Source organism: Eleutherodactylus coqui, chromosome 9 (assembly GCF_035609145.1).
Source record: "Eleutherodactylus coqui strain aEleCoq1 chromosome 9, aEleCoq1.hap1, whole genome shotgun sequence".
Classification (NCBI taxonomy): Eukaryota; Metazoa; Chordata; class Amphibia; order Anura; family Eleutherodactylidae; genus Eleutherodactylus; species Eleutherodactylus coqui.
Window position 1 is genome coordinate 34,571,762 of NC_089845.1, and position 13,156 is coordinate 34,584,917.

The following is a 13,156-nucleotide window of genomic DNA, read 5'->3' on the forward strand; positions in this document are numbered from 1 at the left end:
CCGCAGTGAACATATTCGGCGCAGGTCGGACGGCTTCTTAATAGAAGCCATCCGTGCGGAGTCTGCATGAAAGTGGAGCGTGCTGAGAGTTTTCCTCCAAAAGCTGAAATCGCAATTGCTTTCACTCGTGTGTGGGAGGCCGCGGATCTCCATAGGAAGTAACGGGCGGCATTTGCTGCGGATTCGCTGTGCGGGTGGCCTAAGACAAGTAAAAACATCTTAGTACTGCGCTTCATGTTTACTCGTCACCACAACTAAGATTTTTGTGACAAAAACTACCTTTAAAAATGCCATGAAAAACACAGGTTTTAAAAAAAATGCTTCTCTAAAGCATCTGACACCGCGCCGCATAATAGGCGGATATATAAAATGAGGCAGCTCGGATTGGGTGAAAACGTGTGTATCTGGGTAAAGAACTGGCTCAGAGGTAGAAAGCAGAGGGTGGCAATAAATGGTTCATACTCTGATTGGGCCACCGTTGCTAGTGGGGTGCCACTGGGTTTAGTACTAGGCCTCATTCTGTTCAACATATTTATCAATGACCTGATAGAGGGGCTGCACAGCAAAATATCAATATTTGCAGATGACACAAAATTATACAATATAATACATACAACGGAGGACAATGTGCGGCTACAAACGGACCGAGATAAGCTGGGGGCTTGGGCAGAAAAATGGCAAATGAAGTTCAATGTTGATAAATGTAAGGTTCTGCACATGGGCAGGAGAAACGGATGTCACCAATATACACTAAATGGGGTACCACTAGGGAAAAGTGATATGGAAAAGGACCTGGGTGTACTAGTGGATTATAGGTTAAACTGGAGTAACCAATGCCAGTCAGCTGCTGCAAAAGCTAATAAAGTCTTGGGGTGCATTAAAAGAGGTATAGGGGCGAAGGATGAGAACATTATCCTCCCATTATATAAGGCACTTGTCAGGCCTCACATGGAATACTGCGTACAGTTCTGGTCACCGGTGCTCAGGAAAGATGTCACAGTGCTGGAGGGGGTTCAAAGAAGGGCAACTAAACTGATACATGGAATGACGGGACTGGAATACCCAGAGAGGCATCAAAACTGGGATTATTTACCCTGGAAAAAAGGCGGCTAAGGGGCGACCAGATAACTATGTATAAATACATGAGGGGACAATACAAGGATCTCTCCCGTGATCTGTTTACACCCAGGACTACGACGGTAACAAGAGGACATCCACTATGATTAGAGGAAAGTAGGTTCCACCACCAACATAGAAATGGGTTCTTTACTGTAAGAGCAGTTAGACTGTGGAACTCTCTACCGGAGGAAGTGGTGGTGGCAAAATCCATAGAGGAGTTTAAAAGAGGACTTGATGTCTTTCTGGAGAAGAAGGATATTACAGGATATAAATATTAGGTTAAGTGTCAATCCTGGTATACAGGCAGGTAGGAACTATTAGGGGTTGATCCAGGGAACAGTCTGATTGCCATTAGGGAGTCGGGAAGGAGTTTTTCCCCCAAAAGGGCTAATTGGCTTCTGCTCTTGGGGTTTTTTTTGCCTTCCTCTGGATCAACAACACAGGAGGATAGACAGGCTGGACTAGATGGACATGGTCTTCATTCGGCCTTACATACTATGTTACTACCCCGAGGAAGCGTACGGAGCAGCAAGAAAATTGTGAGGTTTTTGCATTGTGAGATGCTCAAAACTCGCATGAAAATACAAGCCATTATCTGCAATGTGCGTTTACGCGGGCGACTGTTCTCCCGCAGCGGGTTCTGTACTCATACGAGTGTTCCGCTCACCACGCGGCATGCAGTCTGTGTTATGCAATGCACCCCAGGGCCAGATCCACACGGACATATTTGTGCAGCGTTTAAAGCGTATTGCAGGGCGTGAAAAACACGCTGCGGCGCTGAAGATGGAACATACAGCGCTCGTTTTAGCGTGCGTTACAAACACTGCGCCAAAATGCTCGTCTGACATGTCCCACTGAGATGTATGGAAGCTTAGTGCAGTGTTTTTAATGGGCATTGAGAACGCCCGTGCGAGAGGCCTAAGGCAACTTTTACCGCGATTAGCACGGCGTCCCGCTAACCATCGTACAACACTCCCAATGATTCCAGCGGAGCCTCGCAGACCTGGGATTTCTGAGCACTGTCTGCGCTAGTTTTCAGCACACCTCATCACTAGAGATGAGCGAGCCTACTCGCTAAGGGCAAATACTCGAGCGAGTAGTGCCTTATACGAGTACCTGCCCGCTCGTCTCTAAAGATTCGGGTGCCAGCGGGGGAGGAACGGTAATTTGCCCTTAGCGAATACGCTCGCCCATCTCTACTCATCACCCCTCACAATGATGGGGTGCGTTAAAAAGCGCAGTTCGAAATTGCAGTAAAATGCCGTAGTTTCATGCGGCATTTAACTGAACGCCCGTGAGAGCCCGGCTCAGGGTGCGATCACACCGCCAGTGCGACATTGGTCTGGGGGAAAAATAGAAAATCGGACTGACATCGCGCTTACCATCATGCAATCTCTGCTGCAAGTGCAACGCATTTTACAAGACAGTCACATCCCATTCCCGCAGCACGCTGCTAGCAGCCCCACGAAAATCCCATCCCATCCCCGCAGCACGCCGCCAGCAAATGCACGAAAATCCCATCCCCGCAGCACGCTGCCAGCAGCCGCACGAAAATCCCATCCCCGCAGCACGCTGCCAGCAGCCGCACGAAAATCCCATCCCCGCAGCACGCTGCCAGCAGCCGCACGAAAATCCCATCCCATCCCCGCAGCACGCCGCCAGCAAATGCACGAAAATCCCATCCCCGCAGCACGCTGCCAGCAGCCGCACGAAAATATCCCATCCCCGCAGCACGCCGCCAGCAGACGCACGACAATCCCATCCCCGCAGCACTCCGCCAGCAGACGCACGACAATCCCATCCCCGCAGCACTCCGCCAGCAGACGCACGACAATCCCATCCCCGCAGCACTCCGCCAGCAGCCGCACGAAAATCCCATCCCCGCAGCCCGCGGCCAGCAGACGCACGAAAATCCCATCCCCGCAGCACTCCGCCAGCAGACGCACGACAATCCCATCCCCGCAGCACTCCGCCAGCAGACGCACGACAATCCCATCCCCGCAGCACTCCGCCAGCAGACGCACGACAATCCCATCCCCGCAGCACTCCGCCAGCAGACGCACGACAATCCCATCCCCGCAGCACTCCGCCAGCAGCCGCACGAAAATCCCATCCCCGCAGCCCGCGGCCAGCAGACGCACGAAAATCCCATCCCCGCAGCACGCCGCCAGCAGCCGCACGAAAATCCCATCCCCGCAGCCCGCGGCCAGCAGACGCACGAAAATCCCATCCCCGCAGCCCGCTGCCGCACGAAAATCCCATCCCCGCAGCACGCCGCCAGCAGCCGCACGAAAATCCCATCCCCGCAGCACTCCGCCAGCAGACGCACGACAATCCCATCCCCGCAGCACGCCGCCAGCAGCCGCACGAAAATCCCATCCCCACAGCCCGCGGCCAGCAGACGCACGAAAATCCCATCCCCGCAGCCCGCTGCCGCACGAAAATCCCATCCCCGCAGCCCGCTGCCAGCAGCCGCACGAAAATCCCATCCCCGCAGCCCGCTGCCAGCAGCCGCACGAAAATCCCATCCCCGCAGCACGCTGCCAGCAGCCGCACGAAAATCCCATCCCCGCAGCACGCTGCCAGCAGCCGCACGAAAATCCCATCCCCGCAGCACGCTGCCAGCAGCCGCACGAAAATCCCATCCCCGCAGCACGCTGCCAGCAGCCGCACGAAAATCCCATCCCCGCAGCACGCTGCCAGCAGCCGCACGAAAATCCCATCCCCGCAGCACGCTGCCAGCAACCGCACGAAAATCCCATCCCCGCAGCACGCTGCCAGCAACCGCACGAAAATCCCATCCCCGCAGCACGCTGCCAGCAGACGCACGAAAATCCCATCCCCGCAGCACGCTGCCAGCAGACGCACGAAAATCCCATCCCCGCAGCACGCTGCCAGCAGACGCACGAAAATCCCATCCCCGCAGCACGCTGCCAGCAGACGCACGAAAATCCCATCCCCGCAGCCCGCTGCCGCACGAAAATCCCATCCCCGCAGCCCGCTGCCAGCAGCCGCACGAAAATCCCATCCCCGCAGCACGCTGCCAGCAGCCGCACGAAAATCCCATCCCCGCAGCACGCTGCCAGCAGCCGCACGAAAATCCCATCCCCGCAGCACTCCGCCAGCAGACGCACGACAATCCCATCCCCGCAGCACTCCGCCAGCAGCCGCACGAAAATCCCATCCCCGCAGCCCGCGGCCAGCAGACGCACGAAAATCCCATCCCCGCAGCACGCCGCCAGCAGCCGCACGAAAATCCCATCCCCGCAGCCCGCGGCCAGCAGACGCACGAAAATCCCATCCCCGCAGCCCGCTGCCGCACGAAAATCCCATCCCCGCAGCACGCCGCCAGCAGCCGCACGAAAATCCCATCCCCGCAGCACTCCGCCAGCAGACGCACGACAATCCCATCCCCGCAGCACGCCGCCAGCAGCCGCACGAAAATCCCATCCCCACAGCCCGCGGCCAGCAGACGCACGAAAATCCCATCCCCGCAGCCCGCTGCCGCACGAAAATCCCATCCCCGCAGCCCGCTGCCAGCAGCCGCACGAAAATCCCATCCCCGCAGCCCGCTGCCAGCAGCCGCACGAAAATCCCATCCCCGCAGCACGCTGCCAGCAGCCGCACGAAAATCCCATCCCCGCAGCACGCTGCCAGCAGCCGCACGAAAATCCCATCCCCGCAGCACGCTGCCAGCAGCCGCACGAAAATCCCATCCCCGCAGCACGCTGCCAGCAGCCGCACGAAAATCCCATCCCCGCAGCACGCTGCCAGCAGCCGCACGAAAATCCCATCCCCGCAGCACGCTGCCAGCAGCCGCACGAAAATCCCATCCCCGCAGCACGCTGCCAGCAACCGCACGAAAATCCCATCCCCGCAGCACGCTGCCAGCAACCGCACGAAAATCCCATCCCCGCAGCACGCTGCCAGCAGACGCACGAAAATCCCATCCCCGCAGCACGCTGCCAGCAGACGCACGAAAATCCCATCCCCGCAGCACGCTGCCAGCAGACGCACGAAAATCCCATCCCCGCAGCACGCTGCCAGCAGACGCACGAAAATCCCATCCCCGCAGCCCGCTGCCGCACGAAAATCCCATCCCCGCAGCCCGCTGCCAGCAGCCGCACGAAAATCCCATCCCCGCAGCACGCTGCCAGCAGCCGCACGAAAATCCCATCCCCGCAGCACGCTGCCAGCAGCCGCACGAAAATCCCATCCCCGCAGCACGCTGCCAGCAGCCGCACGAAAATCCCATCCCCGCAGCACGCTGCCAGCAGCCGCACGAAAATCCCATCCCCGCAGCACGCTGCCAGCAACCGCACGAAAATCCCATCCCCGCAGCACGCTGCCAGCAGACGCACGAAAATCCCATCCCCGCAGCACGCTGCCAGCAGACGCACGAAAATCCCATCCCCGCAGCACGCTGCCAGCAGACGCACGAAAATCCCATCCCCGCAGCACGCTGCCAGCAGACGCACGAAAATCCCATCCCCGCAGCACGCTGCCAGCAGACGCACGAAAATCCCATCCCCGCAGCACGCTGCCAGCAGACGCACGAAAATCCCATCCCCGCAGCACGCTGCCAGCAGGCGCACGAAAATCCCATCCCCGCAGCACGCTGCCAGCAACCGCACGAAAATCCCATCCCCGCAGCACGCTGCCAGCAGGCGCACGAAAATCCCATCCCCGCAGCACGCTGCCAGCAGCCGCACGAAAATCCCATCCCCACAGCACGCTGCCAGCAGCCGCACGAAAATCCCATCCCCGCAGCACGCTGCCAGCAGCCGCACGAAAATCCCATCCCCGCAGCACGCTGCCAGCAGACGCACGAAAATCCCATCCCCGCAGCACGCTGCCAGCAGACGCACGAAAATCCCATCCCCGCAGCACGCTGCCAGCAGCCGCACGAAAATCCCATCCCCGCAGCACGCTGCCAGCAGCCGCACGAAAATCCCATCCCCGCAGCACGCTGCCAGCAGACGCACGAAAATCCCATCCCCGCAGCACGCTGCCAGCAGACGCACGAAAATCCCATCCCCGCAGCACGCTGCCAGCAGACGCACGAAAATCCCATCTATACGCTGAGGCGAGCATATATTCTTTTAGCGGCCGTAGGAAATAACGGGCGACGGCCACAGAATCACCCCTAACAGGACAGGCAGCGATCATCATGTGACTACGGACGCCAGAAGTGGCGCTCTTCACAACCGACAGATCGCAGACGGATATCGTGCACAAAGCTGGGCGGTGGGAAGGCGCCATTATTGGGCTCTCAGCAGCCCCCATTAAGGACGAGGCGCCACGGGCCACCGCCGGGCATCGTGGAGGGTTCAAAGTCCGGCACTGCAGCCCCCTTGGCCACATTCAGGCTTTACTGGGGCACAATACACTGCAATACCGGACTGCTGCAGGGTGTTATTAATGCACATGACATAGGACGTGTGAATAACCCGAGTGATCTGGGGATCATTCGCTGCCTTCTATGAAGCAGCCCCCATGACAGCCAGCCCACCAGGACTCTCACCCGTAGATATCTTCTGGGACTTGTAGTTCCACAGCAGCAACAAATTGCACTACGCGGTCGTCAGAGGCTAGAGTGGAGTGGGAGAAAGGAGGTGTGACGTCAGCAGGTCAGGTGACGGCCCCCGGTCACATGACTCGGAGTGTTGCTATGGAGTTGGGGCAGCTATAGAACACGTGGGGGGGGGGGATGCACGAGGTATTTCTAGGGTTAGGGGGGAGCTTCTTGTGGTAGGGGGTGAATTGAAAAGCACATGGTGTCTGTGGGATGCTTAGGGACCTTTCACGCGGGACGCAGCGCAAAATGTGGATTTTTGTCACCTAGTGTGAATTTTGTGGCGTTTTAACCACGGATCGTCTTGCAGAATTTTTTCCCTTTTTTTCCTGTGAATTCCATCCCCTGTATGTTATAAATCCGCAGCAACAATTGCGCACAACGTGGTTCATTCCACAGTGGAACGTTTTCCAACGCAGAATTTAATCTTGCGGTTTTGAAGTAAAGAGGCGCAGAGTTTAACGGCTGCGGAATCCCATCCCCATAGGGATAACATTGTGACGCAGAAATGTCCGCGTCGACTGATTCCATCCTGCGTGAAAGGTCCCGTATACGATGGCTTCCTATTCAGCAGTCTCTAAGCGAAGGGCTCGGCGTATTTTCTTCTGTACTTTTTCCGCCATGTTGATTTGCGTGCGGCAAACAGAGATGCAACAATTGAAATGGCAAATGAGTTCCGGAAGTGTTTGTTTTCCGGCGGAATTGCGCAGCACATCACGCCGCTCTTTGTGTATTGCGCACACATTTGGACACTCGCCATTGACTTCTATTGGGACTGTTGGTCTGCAAATACGCCGAAAATTAGACCATGCTGCGGGTTTTTTCATGTGACCAAAATGCGTATGAAAATTGCGAGAATGGGAACAAAGCGCTAAAATCAATGGGCACAAAGCTCTGCGTATTCTGCGTGCAAAACTTGGTCGCGCAAATACATTCATGTGAATCCGAATAGAGATGGGAAAGGGTTACAGCGGCACCAGAAACCATCAATAATAATCATCGTTATTTATATAGCGCCAACATATTCCGCAGCGCTTACAGAATAGGGGAGAAGAGATACAAGACCACGGTTACATGTAGTAATCAGTGGATGGAGACAGTAGGGGTGAGGGTCCTGCTCCAACGAGCTTACACACTACAAATAATGGGGGGATACAGAAGGTAAAGGGGCTGGAGATGTGCACGGTATGGCGAGGTGGAGATGGACACGATATGGCGGGGTGGAGATGTCCACGGTATGGTGGTGTGGAGATGTGCGCAGTATGGCGGGGGGGAGATGTGTGTGATATGGCTTGGTGGAGATGTGCGCAGTATGGCAGGGTGGAGATTTGCGCAGTATGGCGGGGTGGAGATGTGCACGGTATGGCGGGGTGGAAATGTGCGCAGCATGGCGGGATGGAAATGTGCGAGGTATGGCCGGTTGGAGATGTGCGCAGTATGGCGAGGTGGAGATGTGCATGGTTTGGCGGGGTGGAGATGTGCACGGTACGGCAAGGTGCAGAGTGTGGGATGCTATACACATAGACAATGGTCAGGCCGTGTGGTGGCTGAATCAGTATGACTGCAGGGGGCGGTTGATGGCGGCTAGCAGGGGTTGCGTCACTAGGACAGGGAGCATGTTATCAGGCGGCGTACAGAGGGGTTTGGTTCAGGAGATGTGGTTTGCCTTCCTGAAGAGGTGCATTTTTAGGGCACGCCTGAAATTATGTGTGTCGGGGATTGCCCGGATAGTTTTGGGTAGCAGATTCCAGAGGACAAGTGCTTCTCTGGGGAAGTATTGGAGGTCAGAATGAGAGGTTCAAATTAAAGGAGCACTCAGTCTGATTTTGTTGGCAGAGCGGAGGGCCCAGGCTGGGTGGTGGATTGAGATGAGGGAAGCAATGTAGGGCAGCGCAGCACTGTGGAGGGCTTTGTGGATGAAGGTAGTGAGTTTAAATTGAATTCTGTATTTGACGGGCAGCCAGATAGGGGTAAAGGAGAGATCAGAGTTGAATATGACCCCGAGGCAGCGGGCATCCTGGGCGTTATGGTGCCAAACACTGAGATGGAGATGTCAGGATGAGGTCAGTTAGTGGAGGGTGGAAACACCAGGAATTCAGTTTTAGAGAGGTTCAGTTTTAGGTAGAGAGAGGACATAGTGTTAGAGACAGCAGACAGTCGGTGGTGTGCTGGAGGAAAGGTGCAGAGATGTCACAGGAAGAGGTGTATAGCTGGGTATCATCAGCATACAAGGGGTATTGGAGGCCAAATCTCCTGATGGTTTGTCCAATGGGGGCTGTGTATATAGAGAAGAGGAGGGGGCCGAGGATCGAGCCCTGGGAGACCCCAACAGCAAGGGGAAGAGGGGGCCAAAGACGAGCATTGGAGAACCCCAACAACAAGGGGAAGAGGAGGTGAGGTAGAGCCTGCAAAGGATAAGCTGAATGAGCGGTCCGATAGGTAGGAGGAGAACCAGGAGAGAGCAGTATCCTTTAGGCCAACAGAGCGGAGCATACTGAGGAGCAGTTTGTGATCAGGGGGGATCAGTACAGAGTAGTCGCCCCTCGATTTGGCCGTCAGGAGGTCGTTTGACACTTTAGTCAGGGCGGTTTATGTCGAGTGTAAAAGAGAGTTTTCTGATAGATAGATAGATAGATAGATAGCTTATAAGGCGGGAGTAAACCAGGCGTACTAATTTGGGGGTGAAGGGGAGATTTAAGAAAACGTGAAAATGCTAGAGGTCAGAGAGAGGTTGAATATAGTGGTGAGATGGGAGATGACAACAAGGGAGAGGGACCAGAGGAGGTATTAGGGATCATCAACCGTTATATAAGTGGCGGACAATAGAATGCCCAGCCTATCACTGAAATCACATGACTTCCCTAAGGGACCCTCCATGTTCCATGCAAATCAACCTCCCCTCCCCCGATATATAGAAATGTGAAAGCCCCCACTGACTGACTGACTCGCCACTAATTCTCTAACTTCCCGGAGTCGTACAAACATGAAATTTGGCACGTCCATTCTTTAGGTCCTAAATAAGAAAAGTATCGGGGTCGCAATTTCAATAATCAATTCTGAACGTGAAAAAATCCACGATACATAAAATAGTTCTTTTCTCAGAAACCTTAAACCCTAAAGAAAAGATTTGTATACTGAGAAGAATCTACCTCACCTTTATGTGTTTCTTCTGAGGACAATCTAACACTCCTTTACGTGTATATACTGAGGAGAATCTAACACTCCTCTACGTGTAGATAGTAAAAAAAATCTAAGTCACCTCTGTGTGCATTTACTGAGCTGAAGAGTGTAGCCATGGACTGCAGGGATGGAGCCTTTAAGGCTAAGAAGGGGCTGCAACCTCCACTCTGGGGGTAAATTTGAATAAAATGGGGCGTTACCTTTAAGTGTAAAGAGGGGGAGAGGTGGCACATTCTGCAGAGGGACATCGGTACATGCAGTCTGAGGAGAATCTAACACTTCTCAATGTGTATACATATTTTATTCTTCGATTCCTCTAAAGTAATCAAGACTTCATAAAATTTTTCATGCAAACAACACATAAACACATGTATCAAATTAATCCAAAAACAGAGAGATTTACTTGGAACGCCCGTTGGCTGCCCTCAGATGAGCGTCTGACATTTATGTCCCGTGTTTGAACCCTTAGTGCGCACATGTCAAACTTAAAATGTAATAAAAAAAGGAAATGTTACAATGCATTGTGAATCCGTTTCTTGAACTAGGAACAAAGCGCAGTAGCCATCGCTTTTGATACAGTGTGAAAAACGGAATAAAGACGGAAAGTACACAAATAGATTGAAATTGAAGGTCTTCCACTCCGATCCATTTCTACGGGCTGGAAAAGTGATTTCTTTTCTTTCCATTTTGCCGCTCAATAGAACATCTAAACGGGAAAGCAAAATGCTGCTAACGTGGAAGAGCCCTAAGACTTTGTTTACTTTGGAAATTGTATAACTGTATTGTTATAATTATAGCATGACCTATATAATAAAGATAACGCCATAATTAAACCCTTCTGAGACACTGAAGGGGTTAATTCTGGACGATCGCTATGTTTCGCCTAGATTCAGGTATTACGCACATTAGGTGTGAAGGGAGTTCGGGTCTCACTACGTGGGGAAAAAACAGGGATGCAATATGATCTCCAGCAAAGGTAGTTGCTGGAGATGTTTTGTAAAACATGTTTGGGCCTGTTTTTTTTTGGAATGGATGGCAGGCTCGGTAGTGGGGCTGTCCATTCCACTCCCTCCACTCCAGGTATTATTTTGTATTTTCTATCCCTGAGCCAGGGAAAACTGGACTTTGTTCAATTGTGTGGTTTTTCGTTCGGCTGCAGCGAGCCGTACGTATAGTCAGGGACGGACTCTGTATAGTAAGTGCTGGATAAACAGGTTTTTGTTTATGCCGGAGGTTAAGGCTGTATTTTGTTTATTTTTGTGCTTTTTAATAAACACAGGCCAAGCCTGTATGGACTATATCTGCTGTTGTGGTTTTTGACTGCTGCTCACACTGCAACCCTGCCTCTACCTGAGCTGACTCTCCCACACCACATAAATGCAAATGGTTAAAGGGGTTGTCTCGCGCCGAAACAGGGTTTTGTTTTTTTTGCATAGGCCCCCCGTTCGACGCAGGACAAACCCAAGGGATGTGTTAAAAAAAAAATATATATATTACTTACCCGAATCCCCGCTCTGCGACTTCTTTCTTCTTCCTACTTCTTCCTTCTCCAAGATGGCCGCCAGGATCTTCACCCACGATGCACCGCGGGTCTTCTCCCATGGTGCACCGTGGGCTCTGTGCGGTCCATTGCCGATTCCAGCCTCCTGATTGGCTGGAATCGGCACACGTGACGGGGCGGAGCTACGCGATGACGCTTAGAAGGGGGCGGAGCCAGAACGCCGCTCGTGCCCGGACCGAGCAGAAGGGGGAAGACCCTTCTGCGCAAGCGCGTCTAAAAAAGCAAGAATACAGCGAAATTAGACGAAGCCATGGAGACGGGGATGCCAGCAACGGAGCAGGTAAGTGAATAACTTCTGTATGGCTCATATTTAATGCACGATGTATATTACAAAGTGCATTAATATGGCCATACAGAAGTGCTGAACCCCACTTGCTGCCACGAGACAACCCCTTTAATGTTCATGCCTGTTGAGAAATAGTGAAGAGATTCTGTATACACAATGACCTACATAGCAGCGGTGTAGATGTCCCCAACATTCATTGCAGTGTCATCGCCTACTTGTGATTTATTGTTTTGTGTATTAGACAATTTTTGGAAAGATTCTACCATCCACATGTGTAGCACACTTGGGTCTTCAGACAAGATGAAGTGACATCTGTTGAAATGTCTTTATACTGTGCCCTGAAACATGATCATAGATTGCTAGAGTTGAAAGGGACCTCCAGGATCATCGGGTCCAACCCCCTGCTCAGTGCAGGATCACTAAATCATCCCAGACAGATGTATGTCCAGCCTCTGAAGACTTCCATTGAAGGAGAACCCACCACCTCCTGTGGCAACCTGTTCTACTCATTGATTCCCCTCACTGTCTAATATCTAAACTGTGTCTCCTCTCTTTCAGTTTCATCTCATTGCTTTAAGTCTTTCCTTGTACAGATGAGAATAGGGCTGATTCCTCTGTACTGTGGCAGCCCTTCAGATATTTGTAGACAGCTATTAAAGACCAGAAGAGCAATGAAAAAAGAAAAAACTTCTTGGGGAGCAATGTCATTTTCTAGGTATTAATTCAACCTATCCATGATATATGGTAACAGCTCCAGATTTCCAGAAGCAGTCTGAACCTATGGAGGAGAAGGGGATAATTCTGGGCATATAATGACAAATGAGAATTGGTCAAGCGGACTCCCAGATAATCCAATGACAACTGGAAAAGGAAAGTAAATTGAAGTTGAGAGACCAAATGTCAGAGAAACATAAGATTGAAGGCCTTTGACTTTGTGTTATTAATTGTGAGACCCGAGTGCACTCCAAACCTGAACAGTTCCGAAAGCAAATTAGGAAGGGATGTATGTGTGGAGGACACCAGTACTACAATGTCATTGGCAAACAGCCTATGATGAACTGATGGGATTTCAATGCCCTTGATGTCAGGGTTATTATAGATTTTGATAGCCAAAGGTTCCATGGCTATAATAAAGAGAAGAGGGAATAAAGGGCATCCTTGCCATGTACCTCAATAAATAGAAAAAGTCTTAGAGCAGAAACACTTGTAAGGAACAAAGGCCAAAGGAGAAGCGTACAATACTCATAATCAGGTGAAAAATTGGGTTGGGAAATTCCATTGAAGAAAGTAGGCCAAACTTGTGAAAAGCTTTGTAACTATCTAAGGAAAGCAACATAGCAGGGATGCCTTGAGAATGACATATATGAGTAAGATGCGTTATACGACAGATGTTGTCTGGGGCCTGCCGGACAGAGACAAGCCCAACTTGGTCTTT

General features: G+C 52.5%; 1 protein-coding gene across 1 annotated transcript in view; it reads right to left on the reverse strand.

Moving 5' to 3' along the window:
- ABITRAM (actin binding transcription modulator) overlaps positions 1 to 6,748 on the reverse strand; it is a 131,783-nt gene extending 125,035 nt beyond the window's left edge. Inside the window, exon 1 of the mRNA XM_066579219.1 lies at positions 6,644 to 6,748. The gene's annotated coding sequence lies outside the window, so the exon portion shown is untranslated. The remainder of the gene's footprint in view (positions 1 to 6,643) is intronic.
- Between the last annotated feature and the right edge of the window lie 6,408 nt (positions 6,749 to 13,156).